Source organism: Lagopus leucura, unplaced genomic scaffold (assembly GCF_019238085.1).
Source record: "Lagopus leucura isolate 7727_CA_CO unplaced genomic scaffold, USGS_WTPT01 Super-Scaffold_100004, whole genome shotgun sequence".
Taxonomy (NCBI): domain Eukaryota; kingdom Metazoa; phylum Chordata; class Aves; order Galliformes; family Phasianidae; genus Lagopus; species Lagopus leucura.
Genome location: NW_024962264.1, coordinates 28,106,102 through 28,122,035, shown reverse-complemented (window position 1 = coordinate 28,122,035; position 15,934 = coordinate 28,106,102).

Sequence of the window (15,934 nt, the reverse complement as noted above, 5' to 3'; positions counted from 1 at the left end):
TTTTCTGCATGAGAATCATAGAATCATTACGGTTGGAAGAGAACACTAAGATCATCAAGTTCAACTATCAACCCATCACCACCATGCCCACTGACCATGTCCTTCAGCACCACATCTCCCCATTTCTTGAACGTCTCCAGGGACAGTGACTGCACTACCTCCTCGGACAGCATGTGCCAATACCTTGCCAGCTGTCCTCATAAAAACAGCATTTACATGGCATCATGTTCCCCAGCTGATTTAAAGAAAATGTAACCCTGTGTGTGGCAAGGAGTACACAGAATGTAGTTGGTGGGAATGGGTGGAATCACCACCACACTTTTCTCTGAAGGCTCTTAGTAGTCAAAAAGTGGTGGATGTCTTGAATCTCCAGGAGAATGAATCCACATCCTTGCTTGGGGGCAACCTCATATCAAATACTACATATCAAAAGCCTGCATGCTGTGACTTGTCCCCTTTTGGGAAACACTGTTCCTGACAAGTAGTTCGCACTGTCTAAAAAAAAAAAGAAGATATGGGCAGGTGGAGAAGGTGGTACAGAAAGGTAAAATGCCCTCTGAGGCATCCAAGAAACTGGTCATCGTGCCAAGTGATTTGTCGGTCTTCTGTACACCCTCATGCTGCTTGTCAGCAGGAACAAGCCATCTGGCTTTCCCTTTGCTCATGCTTTGCAATGCCAGGAAAGCTATATTTAGAGGGTAGGGACTTCAGCCCTGTCCAGCCAAACAGGTGGCGGAAGAGTTTCTGGAGGCATCCCTGCCACATCAGGGGATGGAGGAGGAAAAGCAGACCAGATACACTGCATCTGTGACCTGCAGCCGTGCCAGTGCTGCACCTGTGCCATCATGGAAGGGAAAGCAATGTGCCACCTGATGCAAAAGCAAACCACACTGTGAAGCACAGGGGGGAAAAAAAAGTGGCAAAACAGGACATCTGCTGTTGTATGCTCTATGCTCCTGCACCTTCTACACAATAATGGGGTTGCAGCATTACTTCAGGAGCAGGTCTGCGGAAGGATAATGAAGCAGGCTCCTGCCAAGCCAAACACGATGTGAACAAAAGGAGGCATGTATGTAGCAGAGTGCATCTGCAAGCCTCAGAGACTTGACAGTGAAATGCCTTTTCTTCTTCCTTGTTGTCTTCTTGTTACAGGGAAATAGCAACTGGAGAGGATTCTCCTGCAAGTTTTGTGCTGCCTTCACCGACAGCTAGAAAATATGTTGATTTTGAAACCCAAAGCCTACATAAAAAAAAAACAAAAACAAAACAAAACCAAAAACCTGAAAGTCTTTTTTCCCTTTATATGCAGCAATCTCTTTACTTTCAAAAAGATATGCAATCAGAAAGGTCAGCAGACACCAGTTCAAATGCTGAATTAGGGTCAGTGGCCCAGTACCTGCTGTGTCCACGAATGGAGGGAACACAGGGGACATAACCATGGCTCACCCTCACTACCTCATAGGGCCCAAAGCCATGGTCTCACCTGTGTCTCAACAGAGTAAATTGCTAGGTTTGCAGGCACTAGAGCTGAAACAAGAGTAAAGTGGATGCCCAATCCCCAGAAGCGTTGGCCAGGTTGGATGGGGCCCTAGGTAGCCTAGTCTGGTGGGTGGTGATCAGCCCACAGCAGGGAGGGGGAACTGGGTTGGCTTCAAAGTCCCTTCTAACCCAAGCTGTTCTGTGACTCCATGACTTCACAGTCTTAAAGGTGAGACAAGGAGCAGCAGCGCTTGCAATTCAACTCCATTATTTGGACGTAGGATTACAACAAACTGTTCCCCATGCTATCCCTCTATCTTCCTGTTCTTCCTGTGGTGGTTTTCCTCTATCTACTTGGACTGTAACAGCTATGGGACAGGCTAATAGCCTCTGTACCCTCTCCTCGCCCAAGAATACTGACAGAAGACTGTCAAAATGGGCAAGCAGTATCCAGTCCACCAGACCCTGGGAGCAAGAGAGGCCATGTCTCAATGAGAGGAGCAATAAAATAAAACAATCTCCCTGGCTCTCATTATTTTTCATGCAGGCTCTGGCCATTAAAACCTATTAATGTAAAGCACATTAGCTTCAGAAGCCCAAACAACGCAGATGGCCAGCGGTCTCCCCACACTAATTCAGCCTTGTCTAATGCTTGCCAAAGAATTGTCATCTTCCCTTTTCTTTAATGCATAAAAAAAAAAAAAAAAAAAAAAAAAGAGAGAGAGAGAGAGAGAAAAGCAAAATGCAAACACATACCAAAATAATGAGTGCAAAGGGTTATTTATCTTTTTTAAGCACGTGAACCATCTTTTTGTCTTCCCTTTTAATCTCTCAAACTCATGTGACTGCAAAATTCTAAAGGCTACATTAGCCTCAACTGAGTAACTTTTATTATCGCTTCCCCTCCTCCCTTCAATCAGCAGATGTAACTTTCCTCTGGAGCAATGAAGCTTTACAAGCTTTCAAAGATAATTCCAAATAAGGACAAGTGAACAGTCTGCCTTTTCATTTCCCTCTAGAGCCTCCCAGGGCAGCTCCCGAGAGCACCCAAAGTGTGACTGCAGAGTGCACCAAGCTCCCCAGTGTCCATATCTCATCTCTAATCCACAAGGGCTCACCCCAAGTTCTTGCTGTCCACAGACTCTGCCTAATGAGGGTTGCTGGCTTCCTAAAACACTTATTACTTTAATTACTTAATACATTAAGGCAGTTTATAGGATTTTCCTACTGAAAAATAAGGCTTTTTTTTTTTTTTTTAATAAAGGGATATTTAGATGATTAATGGATTATTATTATTATTTAGAACAAGGTACCCATTATCACAAAATACCATTACAAATCTTAAGGTCAAAGGGCTTTTGAAATCTAACTAACAAACCTGCACCTCAGTGGCCCTTCTCACTGGGCCGCAAGCTAGCAGTTGCATTGTTCATTGCACACTTGGAAGCGCCTTTCTTCCAGAAAAGAGAAGAGAGTACAAAGAGGTCTCTGCTGATTTTTCTCCCCAAGCTATTTTCCTCCCCAAAAGTCCATTGCATCCAAAAAGTTGCACACACAAAAGAGAAGTAAAATACTACTTTTGCTGACATCTCTGGAAAGGTTCAAACTGTGATTATAGAGCTGAAATATTGCTAGCCCAAAAGTAGTTGGGAAAAATACATATAAATTGTAGTTCAGTGTTTTACAACAATTATATTTTAGCTTTTAAACCGACCTGAAATCCTGACAGATTTACTGCAGATTCAAATTAACATACCATGGCTGAATCTTACTGTTGCCTTAAGTTTTATTCTAAGTCATATTTCCAACAGCAGCAACTAGACTTTTACTGTTGAATAATTATCACTAAGTAAAATAAACACCCTCTGAGGATCAGACTTTAGCCTGAGGACATTGCCACTCAGCACCCATGGCTCCTACTATAGGGTAAAGGCAAAATGCACCACGTTGCACATGAGCTATAAAAGAACAAGCCCAAGGTGCTTGTAGTGGCACACTGTGCACTGCTATTCATTTATTGTGTTCAAACATTTGTCCGTTCCCTTTTGTTTTCCTCTAAGCACCTTAGTATCTCACCCAGCTGCAGTAAGTGCTGCTTGTTTTCTTTTCCTCCATGTCCCTGTTTCTGACAAGAAAGTTTGGTTTAAGGATTTAGATGCTTCTTTAGAAGACAGACTAATACTTGGAGTTTGAGATAATCCCCCTGATAAAGACTTGCTGTAAGTGGTATTGAGATGTGATTCTATGACAACACTACTTACTTTCAAAAGGAAAAACAAACTGAAAACATCACAACTCTCACGCTAGAATTTGAAAGTCTGAGCTTATTCAGCACCTAGAGCAATTGGAAAGATCCAGATTTATGTTAATTTGAATAAACTCTCCTGCTCTATAGGGATCGAGACAGGTAGCAGATCTGTACAGCCACGAGCTCAGCAGTACTCTGTGCACGTGACGTTTGGGTAGGCAGTGCCCCTGGCTGTGCTGCTCCTTGCAGGCAGGGGGTGACCATGCTTGGTGCCACAGCAGCTAACTCACCTACAATAACACCACAGCATGGCACCTTTCCCAAGGGAAAAAAATATCCTCTATGTAATTGAACACACAAGATGAATGGCACACTCATGGTTGCAGTTAATGTCACCAACAGGAGCCCTCACCCAGCATAGACACAGTGTAGGATAGCAAAATGCATTACACAAAGGCTGGCAGTCAGACACAAGATGCACTGAAGTTCTGGTTTGCACAGAAACTCTTGGCAAATTAGCTCATTTACTCCTCACAATATTTACACTCTCACAAACCCAAACTGAAATTGGCCGTTTTCGGGTCTCATTGCACACTCAAACCAAAATTCTCAGAAATCAGCTGTTATTCATTGTGATGGGTATGTTATGAATGAAGTGCGTTGGATTTGATTTTGGGAGGACAGGTTCAAATGCATTCAATTTCTTAATACAATATTGCTACAGAAATTTGACAGATAGTAGTTCAAGCCTGCAATTAAACTAGGACTTTTTTCAGCTGTGAAGTCTTCCTCTGCCTTCACTGTTAAGATGCTTTACATCATTACCTTGGGCCACTGCTGACAAAGAGAAATTTTTGAGTTAATTCAAGATGATTTCATTATAACCTTCTAGGGCTGTTGGTAGTTTATATGAAAGCTACCATACACATACATCAGCCAATTGTTACCATTTGTCAATTGGTACATCCCAATATATCAGTATAGATGGGAGAAAAAAGTTATTATGTCCAATGTCCCTTGCTTACACAAGAAGTTCACGCTGAATTTGATGTTTCAAATCACACACTTGACAATTTTATTGTTGTCAGTGATAAGAGAAAAAGCTCAAATGAAACCAACGTCCTTTGCTGTCAAAGACAAGGGTATCTCATGTCTTGAATGCCATCACAGGCAGGAAATTGCCTGCACTGGTTTCAAAGAGATTTCTGGAAGAAGAAGGGAACAACTTCTTGACAAACCACACTCTTTTTGAAAATTGCCTGTCAATCAAGGAAACCAAATCTGTGATTAGATGTTAACTCTTTCAAGGGGCTCATTGACCTAACATTGTCCGTAGGGCATCCTCAGCTACATACTTCAGAGCAGTATTATTTGGAAGAGAGCAGCTTACTCTGATTATCCAGGTTGTTGGAGCAATGCTATTGATTTGCCAAAAAAAAAAAAAAAAAAAAAAAAAATTAAATCTGTTTTAGCCACCACCTATTTATCATTCCTCAAACTGTATGTGGATATTGCCTTGAGTAGTGGCTCTGCAAATGCTAAAACAACACTGTTCGGTTCATAAGCCTGGACAGAGGCAACCATGTTGGTCAGAGGCAACCATGTTGGTCAGAGCTTGCAAGAGATGTGTGGAAATAAGGGATGAAGAAGTAAAGTAGAGAAGGCAAAACTTAATAGCACAAGTCTGGACAACAGGAGTGCTTATCTGGGAGGCTGAGTACTGGTATCTTCTCATAAGAAAAGAAGCAGAGAAAACAAAGACAACAAGAAGGATCCCAGCATGGGAGAATCAGCAGATGTGTGTCATGTTTGTGATTTGGAGAAGTACACATCAGCAACACCAACACCATCAGCACAGCCTTTCTGAAGACCTGCCTCTCCTCTTTAGGAACCCCACAAATCTTATCCCCACAGACACTGGCTTTGCTACTTTGTGCCTATGCAGTTCCTGCAGTGACGCTAAGATTTTGATAGGGGATGTCTCTGGGTACAACTGCAAAATGAACATAAGCACTAAAGCTGAAAGCTCTGGAATTACAGAAAAAAAAAGTCAAAAATGGACGTTCACAACAGCCCATCCCTTCCATCCATTGGCAAACAAGACTAACAAAACTTTGCATTAGGGAAGTATCGAGCAAGAAATTTTCCAAAATTGCACAGAATTAGAATTAAAAAAATGCTATAATTAAAAGCTGTGCAAGAAAACACCACACTGTACAAAGCAAAATGTGGAGATATTGGTGATGGTAGGATGTTAACAATGTCAAATCAAAATCAGTGAGTCCTAGGATCAGACACTTAGAGATGCCCACCAGAGATGCAACAATAACTACTGCAGGGTTATATAATCCCTTCCTACAGGATTTAAAATAATCCCTAACTATGAAATAAAATTAATACGAAGATCAGATTATTCACGTTCTGCCCACTCTTCTCTCTCCCAGGGCAGCTGGGTAAACTGTTCAGGAGACTTCAAATTGCTGGGAGGAAGCCCACTAAATCTTTCCCCAGCATGCTCTGGGGCTGATTGGAAATGGGATTTCAGCCCATGCATCATTTAGCTGCTTTTGCAATTTTTATCTCACTTGCTCTCCACTCTGAGACCACATCTGGCAATATCTACAGCCATTCTCTACACATGAAAATGTGATGAATACCAGGGATTGCCCAGGAGATCCATATTAAATCTAACAGCTTTATAATAGTCAATAACTTACCTGTCAGGTCAGGCTATTTTATTAAAGACCATACTAAAGGCTTTTCACTGTTATTACATTATTGAATATATAGGTGGCCCACACAACAGAAGAGGGAAATGTCACCTCTTTTAGATTATTAGCTAAATAAATACACATATTTATGGAGAAAATTTGCCTTAGTTAGCTGCTCATTTTCAAAACACCAAGCCCTTCCTGACATCCACTTAAGCATATTTCCTCCCTTTCCCTTAGGGCAGGATTACTCTTGGCTAACTGTTGGCTGTGTGTTCCTCTGCAGCACCTCTGCCTGGTTGCAGTGGGAGAGGTGGGGATATGATCCAGCCCTGGTAGAGCAACATTAGGAGTCACAAGGGGACTTACATAACCAAGCTTTGCTACCAGGGGCTTTAATTTCTCTTTGCAGCAGTCATGTCAGCCCTCACCCTCAGGCATGAGCAAACCATGAGCCCCTCTGCTCCATTACTGTGAGAACCACCGGAGATGTTTCTCTCCACCGGGCTTTTGAAACAGAAGTGCTCTGTTGCGTGGGAGAGAAAACCTGAGCTCTGCGGGGCTCAAGTTTCCTCTGCCAAGTACACCCAAGCACTGGACAAACACCTGCAAACAATTCATGGGTCACATAAACACCGTGATATGCCACATTGTGTTCAAAAACAAAAGAACTTCTCACCACAAACACAGGATGAAGAAGCAGTGTCTTAAACCTCAGCTGATTTTGCAGTCTTGGCACCAGTCAGGTAGCACTGACGTACATGCTCCAGCTTCACCACAAGCAGGAGCAGATACTGCAACTTTTTAAGCCCATTTAGCAACATTTAGGCCCACTTACCTGTATAATATTCAGGGGAAATGAGAACCATCCCATAGTTCTCTTTGCTATTAGTGCTCTTGACAGCATAAGCTGCTCCCCAGCGCTTGCCAAAGAAGGACAAAACTTTACTTAGGGCTGGGGCTGAATGGCTGCTGTGGGCAGAGGCCCAAGTGGGGCCAGTATGGGCAATTAGGGGAGCTCTCCTGTGCACTTTGCAGAAATTTTGATGGCTAGGACTGGGAGAAAGATGGGATGGCTTTATTGCAAGCTGCAGCTGGGTTCTGTTAAATAATGCAAGCAATGGCACCAAATCATCTCCCTGCCTGTGACCTCAAAATGATAGTTCTTCCGGTCCATGTAATACTGAGCACGAAGCGGCACAGGTCTCATTTGGAAATGCAGGTGTTGAAACCAGGCAGAAATGCAAAAGGCAGTGGTACCCAAGCCAATAAAGAAAAGAGAAAGTACCCCTGACAGAGCTCCTCATGATGCTACCACCTGCACACCCCATTGACTCATTGATGGTGAATGCACATTTTACCCTCCCTCACTCCTCTGGCAATGGCCCATGTGGAATTTCTTACTAATCAGCAAAAAGCCACTGGGAACTGATAAAGAACAGGGACCAGATATTGGTACTAGCAGAAGAAAGCCTGCAAGTCTTCTGTAGGCATACACATAAATTATTCCAAAAGTGACGCTTCCTACTTTTTTCCATGGAAGTCACAGCAGATACAAAGGGCACGATAATACTACTTGATAGAGCAAAGTATTCAGATACAAAATACTCTTTTTCAGCATGGCTGCCATTATTATCTGTGCATTTTTGCCAGTGATGAACAAAAGCCTGCATGCAGTGCTCACAAAAATCTATACCAGCAAAGGTGACCCACCATCAATGTCGCCTCTGTTGAAAAGTGCCACCCAGAGCCTCACTATGCACGCACCCACTGTTTGGTCTCCATTAGCGTTCATCGCAATCAACAAAAGTCAATGGGTGCAATTATTCCCATGTAGAGGAATTCAGTGACACACCTTTGCTCCACACACACTTCCGCATCAGACGCCATTTTATGAGGCTGCTCCTCTGCTGCCGTCTGTTGCATGGCAACAAAATGGCGGGAAGGTTCAACCTCTACTGCTGTACCACCAACGCCTGCCTTTGATATTGTGGGCCAACAACATCAGGCATTGCTTTTGGAGAAGCTCTCATACATCATTACAGAAGGTCATTTAGAGGACATAGCCATCATTTTTATGCACAAGCACTACTTCTCCTCCAAGGCTTACCTCACACAAGCAGAGCAGCACTGCCCAGCTGCTTCTCCTGAGGACTGCTGGCTGCTACAATGCATAGGTGTGTGCCACAGAGGAGAGGGTCAGCGCAGGATAAGGAGATAGCCTGGGCTGGGGGGGTGCAGGGGTCTGTAGGTAATTGCTGTTCTTACCTTACTTCAGAGAGTGTAGGACAGAGCTGACCTCTGGGCAGCAGTCCTAGCTGCTGCTGGGCCTGCCCTGCACCTGAGGAGCAGCGTGCTGGATCCTGCAGCAGGCCCAGAGAGGGAGAAGCGGTAGGATTTGATTTCCTCATTTGTATTCCTGCTCAGAAGCAAGAAGCAAATCTGTTCTTCTGCATTCACATCATGTCTCTAGCCAAGCCGCTGCATGCCCTTTGGATGGATTAATCTACCTGCTCGCAGCTTCGCTCTCCAATTCCCTCTGCCTCAGCTGCTACACAGTATTTGTCATAATGCCACAGGAGCTCTTGTCCAAACTCTTTCCTAGCACCGCTGGACGCAAGACACGAGTGCAAGGAGCTGTATGGCTGCTTTCCCCTTTTTGCCACCCAGACACGCTCCCTGCTTGCCCTAGGACAACCAGCACAGTCTGTTCATTCCTCCTCCAGCTTCAAGCCTCCAGCCAGCAATGCCAGACGAGCCACAGGAGCTTATGGGAAAATTACTATTTCAGTTCACCAGCAACTTCATTTCTCCTTGTTACAACAGTGTAATGGAGAGTAATTATTTCTGGAAAGCCTTTTCATACTCCATGGAGTATTAAATAGGCAATGCTGGATTCCTTTCGTTTAAATAGCTTCTTCTGTCAAGGTAAATCCTGTGCTTGGCCTCTCTTTGTCTCTTGCTCACTTTGCTGGCTTTAGCAGCTCAAGTCTCCCTAATTGACCAATTATGACCACTGTAACTAAATCAACCATCCTTCTAGAGATGGCTGCCTGCATTTATTTGTCTGGATTGGGAATACTGTAGATAACAGATTATTGAAACTACACTTTCCATATCACAGATATCATCAGACCTACTGGCAAAGAATGAGCTTTCAGATAAGTAGGAATGCTTAAGAGGGTCAATTAGATTACAATTGACTTGGATCACTGCCCTCTCATACACCAGCTTTATTAAAACCCTATAGTGGAAACAACAGCTTATCTTTTCTTCATTACAATTATTTTTAAAGCAGGGCTGCACAGTTTGTGGGTTGCAGCACCCGATATCCGTTACTGACAAGTCTGAGATTATCAAATGCTTGGGGCAATCAGACTGTGAAGTCAAAGGTCATGCTGGGAAAAAGATGGGGAGGACAGAAGTGCTCTTCTTCTGAAGTCTTTGCAAAGCAAAATTGACATCCGAAATAGATCATTACTGGTCTGAAAGGAGCCAGCCTGTCCCAAGTCACAGAGCCCCGCAGCTGAGCCATTCCTCTTGGTGCTCAGACAGGGTTTCCATAGCCTGGAAGTATCTCCAGGAATAGCACAAAGCAATCCCCCGTTATGAGCATTTGCTACAGGAAAGGAGAGAGAAACTCTTTGACGTCTTCCTCGAGCTTAATTTTTGCTTACAACTCGCCTGGGAAATGGTGAAGCTATTTCACAGCTCCCCTAATGGCAATGGAGTTTGTGTGGGGTTGGCCCTTAGGCATTTCAGATAACGGGAAACCAGATTGCTGAGAAGAAAGCATCCGGAATAACACCAGAATGAGCAAACAGCACCTGGTGATCATCATCAGGGTTCTTTAGTGCTGCACTGCTGCTCTCACACCTCATCTTTGTATGACAGGACTCCATGTGAAAGGCATGGGAACTGAGAGCTCTGGAATCCCAGCCTCATTTCTGCTCCTTGCTTGCCATTTGGCTTGGAGCAAGATATGCGTAACCTTACACATCCACTTTGGAAGGTATCATGAGGACTAATCAGGCCCAGATTTATAAATAATGGCTTCTGCATGCAGTATTATGAGGCTTACAGTCAGCAAAATACTGGACCTGGAGAGCAAAGGCAAAACAGGTGTCCTGAGGACTGTTACAGCACAGGCTTCTGAGAACTTCCACACCTTCCAAATTAGCCTCCCACATAGAAATACATTCTAAGGATGGACCTGAAGAGTTCCCCGTGTTGCTTTACCCATAAACTTCCTTCGTATCCTCCTTTTTTTTTTTTTTTTTTTTTCCTGGCTGGAGTCCCCTTCAAATAGCAGGGAAAAGGAGAAAAAGGTTGCAAATACTTATAACTTACTAATCCCCAGAAAGTGCAAAAATGCATTTAGATCTTGTCCCAGTTTCATTCACACCGAAAATCTACATTTGTCTTAACAATGAGTGGTGACAAAAGAATTTCCTCCTTTATAGGGCAAGCAGCATATTTTGATTAAGCACGCATTCATAGAATAAAATTTCTGTAATAAGCGTCTTCCTTTTTGACCACATATTATAAAAACTGTCACTTATAACTTACATGCATGTGCAATAGCTACATATTTAAAAAGAGAGAAAAAGCATTCATTTTTTACCCACATTTAGCCTGAAGAGGCTTCATAATTTATGACCTCAGTTTGTTGCTGCTGTGACTGAGTGCTGGAGAACGGGAAGCCTCCTAGCAGGGATCATGGGAATACAAAGGGAATTGGCACTTGCAAGGAGATGAGAAAGTCTTGGGCTTGTGGCCTCATTTTGACTGCTATCAATGCCAAGTGTAAAATAATAGCCCGATTCAGAGCTAAATGCCATCTAGATTTCCCGCTGAGTCCATTAATTCTCTTCTTTTATTGTGCTGGGAAATATTAAATACCTCATGCTAAAATCAGGGTTTCATGCAGGATCTGTATTCCAATTAAGCAGCATCCTTTCCCAGTTCAAGACACTGTATTGATTTCTTTGGGGGGGATAGGGTGGAATTCTTCCCCCTACCTAAAAAGAATAATTTATTCATTCTTTATCCAGTATTTCAAATCACAGATTCTTGGTCAAGCTGCTTCCCATCAGAGCCAGTGCATTAGTGAGGAGAATTGCTGCTCACAAAAAAATAAGTGAATATTGAACTTCCTTTGTCTGGTCAGATCCCCTTTCTACAATCTTCAAGGATTATCATCAACTATGAATTCCAAAGTGACACCTGCTAGAGACAGTCCAGCTAATTATTTGCAAGCTTCCCTGCTTCTGCTGAAGTTTTGGCAACTGGCCCATAAAGAATGACTCTGAGCTGTGTTTCTACAATAAAGTGCCTCTAGGAAAGGCACAAACTGTTTTTCCCAGCCAATGCAAAAGGCATTTGCCTCCCTATCACCACAAAAACAATATTAAGCAGCTGCTCAGCAATCTTTCTGAAGGCATTTCTGTCACTGGTCAGAAGAATTTAATAATGTCTAGATTTAATCCCAGAATGGAGACAGGGTGTACAGAGGCTGGGTATGAAGTTCAAGTTTTTTCAATACAAGGGAGCAGCTGGAGGTATTCTGCCTTGAAGCATTTAGCGAGGGCCAAATGAGCAGACCGGACAGGACTCTGGCAAATTATACTTTAGAGTTCATTTTTTCATTTCTTGCTGGAATCACTCTCTCAAGGAACCTGGTAGGGAGTTCTCTATGCACCCTTTCTTTTTTTTCTTTTTTTTTTTTTTTTTTTGTCTAATTAGTCTAAAGGACTAATTTGGCTGGAATTACAAGCAGCCTACCTGACAGCCAGGAAGTTAAGCAAAAACACCTTTAAGGTACATACTATCAGCTCCTATAGTATTGGGCAGCGGAACAAGGGTCTGGAGTGTCAACGGACTTCCTAGTAGACAGAATCTGGGCTGTGAAAGAGAGCAGCCTCACCACTCCAGGCTTTGTGGCCCTTACACAGAGGCAATACCCTCTGAAGGTCAGTGCACGTGGCGTTGTCTCCTACTTCTAAGTTGGATGCTTCCAGTGACTGGGATTTACACAGCAACAACCCTTCATTTCTCTGCTCTTCCACCTCACCCTTCTCTGTTCATCTACAAAATGGTCATCTTTAGACCAAGATGGCAATCTTGGCTCTATTCTTCACAAAATGTTTTTTGGCTAGTGGTAAAGGGTGCTTGGCGAGGCCTGCAGAAGCAAGTTGTCACAGTGAATGAAGCATTTGTAGTCGTTTGCATAAAGCTCAATCTCAGTAGTACCAGATGTTTATCCTGTGAAACATATATTCTCCCTGTTCCTATTTTATTATTTTGCCCTGTAACTCTAGAGGAAAGATCGAGTTAAAGATCACAAAGCCTGCATAGAAAAGAGGTAAAAAGTCCCAAAAGTCCAATTGGAGGGAGCAGGCTGTAGAGAAACACTGAGTATTTAGATAAGGAAATAAAGTCAAAATTGCTGAACACTTGACCAAGATTCTTTTCACCACACCCCATACCCAGAGCACCCCCTCTCCAGACTCATTATGAGGCTGTCTGTGACCTTCAGTAGTGGAAGTACTTCTCAGTCTGTACCTGTTGGCAAATAACAAAGCTCCTGCAAACACTAATCACTCCCAGCATTTGCCATCACCTCCCAGTTAACTGTCCTCACTCAAATCATTTTCCATCTCTCCAGCTTTTCCAACAACTCTGTCATGTCACCTTCCAGCAAGACGCAGCTTATCTTCTGCACAGAAAAGCAGCATCTACCAAGTTTGGTGGAACATCACTGTATGCTGTGAAGGTAATACTGGAAAAACATCTTTTCACTTAAATGAATATATGAATACACATTCCAGTGAGTTTCTATTTCTGAGTTTACTAACAAAATTTTACTAACAAAACAGTTGGCAAAACTGTCATTTTCAGCCAAAAAAGTGTTTGCTTCCTTCCACCCCTTACGCTGTAGTAAATACCCAGCTGGAAGCAACCCCAAACCTCATCCAGTCCAGTACAGCATTTCATACCCTTCTTCCCTGCAGCTGAAGTTTGTTGGCCAGACTGAACTTTCCTTTTGGCTCAGAAAAAGGCACCCTGCAATGGTTGCCCACACCTCCCATAGGCTACTTTAATGGGAAGGAGATGTGGTTCTGGGAAAGAACAAGGCACAAAATCCCACCGGTGGTACCACCAGAGGAAGATGCATCTTAATCCTCCCCAGAACTGCAGATCAATTCTAACAGCCACTATTTTATACCTTTTTTCCTTGTTTTGAGGCTCTTAAAGCCTATCTTTGGTACCTTGACTTGACAGCAGCGGCCTGGAAAAGCTGTGTCAGAATCCAATCAGCCCTTGCACCAGAGATGCTGAGATCCAGCCTCAGCTGTCCTTAACATTCCTAATTAAAGAAATTACTTATTCTTGGAAGATTGACATAACCTCCCCATCACCAAGAAATAAGCAAGATTATGGGTTGACTGTTAAAACTTTTTTTTTTCCCTTTGTCTCTAAAACGAAAAAGTAATTTTCCATACTTTGCCTGGAAGTTCTGGCCAGAAGTTCAGCTCACAGAAGCTAACATAACTTTTCAATATTCATTGTAGGTGGGACATCCCACCAACTGTTAAATGAATTGCTATAAACGAGTGATAAAGATAACACTTATTTTCATTAATGTGGGATTACAAATGAGGAATCTATACTTGTATTTTTTCCTTTTCATTTCAGCCATCTAAGTGCAGGGAGATTTATCAGAGATCACTGAGCTTTTGCAACAGTTCCTCTCCTCCCCCCAACCCTCACCCTATATAAGCCTGTGTTCAAGCCCATCCACAGATGATGGGCTCTAAAATCTCCCCGGCTCACCCTAAGAAATAATAAATTCAGTTTTCAAACTTATCTGAGCAGTAGGTGGCAGTGCTAGGACTGAAACCTGAAAGGCAGAAGCTAGATGTAAATTTCATTCTCAGAAAGGACTGTTGGGATTATAATTGCTATAAGATAACCCATACATGTAGTTTGCCCTAATAACCACGTATTGATTATAAATTGTTTCCATAATTGCATTTTTAATGCATGGAGCTTCTAAAAGGGATGTTGCGTGGCCGCAAACAAACAGGCAGGCTGGTAGCAATTACATTTTGATTTGTGTATCACAACATACACCTTACAGTTCAGTTTTTTTTTGGAGTGTGGCTGATTGTTTACCAGGTTACAGGATAATGAAGAAGTTTCCTATTGTGGGAAGCATTTGATATATAGCCTGAAAGATATCCTTGCTGTTATTTAACAGGATTATGCAGAGTTCTTTTCTAGGTCTAATGTCTATTAGATATTGTTATAAAATGTGGTCACACATCATTTGGGTCATGAACATGCATACTACTCAGATGGACTGAAGTTGTTAAGTGAATGTACTTCATTTCTTAGAGAAAATCTGTGGGAATGTACAAGTCCCACAGTCATAGCCAGCAGAAAATGAGATGTCCAACTGGACTCCTTCCCAATTCTATCTTTCATTCCAGTGAAACATCATCCCTCATGACTTAGATCTAGAATCATAGAATCATTAAGGCAGGAAAAGATAACCAAGATCACCAAGTCCAACCACCAGCTTACCCCCACCATGCCCCCTGACCATGCCCTTCAGTGCTACAACTCCATGCTTCCTGAACACCTGCAGGGATGGTGACTCCACTGCCTCCCTGGGTAGCCTGTGTCACTGCATCACCACTCTTTCTCAAGAAATTCTTCTTAATACCCAACCTGACCCTCCCCAGTGCAGCTTAAGGCTGTTACCTCTCGTTAGTAACTCAGCTCTAAGCCTACAGGGAGGCATTTTCATCAATACAGGCAATTTTGGGGCAATCCCATCCATATCCATGTCCTTACTGATAGGCTCTATATCCAACAAGAACACCTCCTGCCTCAGTACAGCCTGAAGCAGAGAGCAAGGAGCTGGATTCAGAGATTTCACACCACAAATGCCCAGACCTGAGGACCCCAAGGGTAAATTTCTACACTCTTATGGCTGAGGAAGTTTGGAAACCACAGCTGTTGTTAAGGAAATCACTCTGGCATGTCTCACTTTAAGGATGCTCTTCCATTCATTTGATTTCTGTGGGATTTGGGGCTGTGGGTCAGTCAACCAAGACCTCTGTTTGCACATAAAAACCTCAAGCCCACATAGGAACATGCATCTGCTTTGACAAAACCTGTGTCAAAGGAGGAGACAGTACAACTGGCTTTTCCTGTGACAGCTTTCTATATGAATATCAGTTTGTGCAAGTTCTTGGTAAACAACCATTTACTTGAAAGGATGGTTGAAATAAAAAAATTGAAAAAGCTGAGAGAGTATTTCCTTAGATTAAAAAAAAAAAATGCAGAAACATCTCTTCTCCAGCACAGTTCTGCCTGCATTCACAGCTGCAATTGACACGTGAAAGCAAGTAGTACAATTTAGGGCAAGCATTTCCAAAATAAGATATGCTCTTATAAATCTCATAAATTTTACACTGAACAAAAG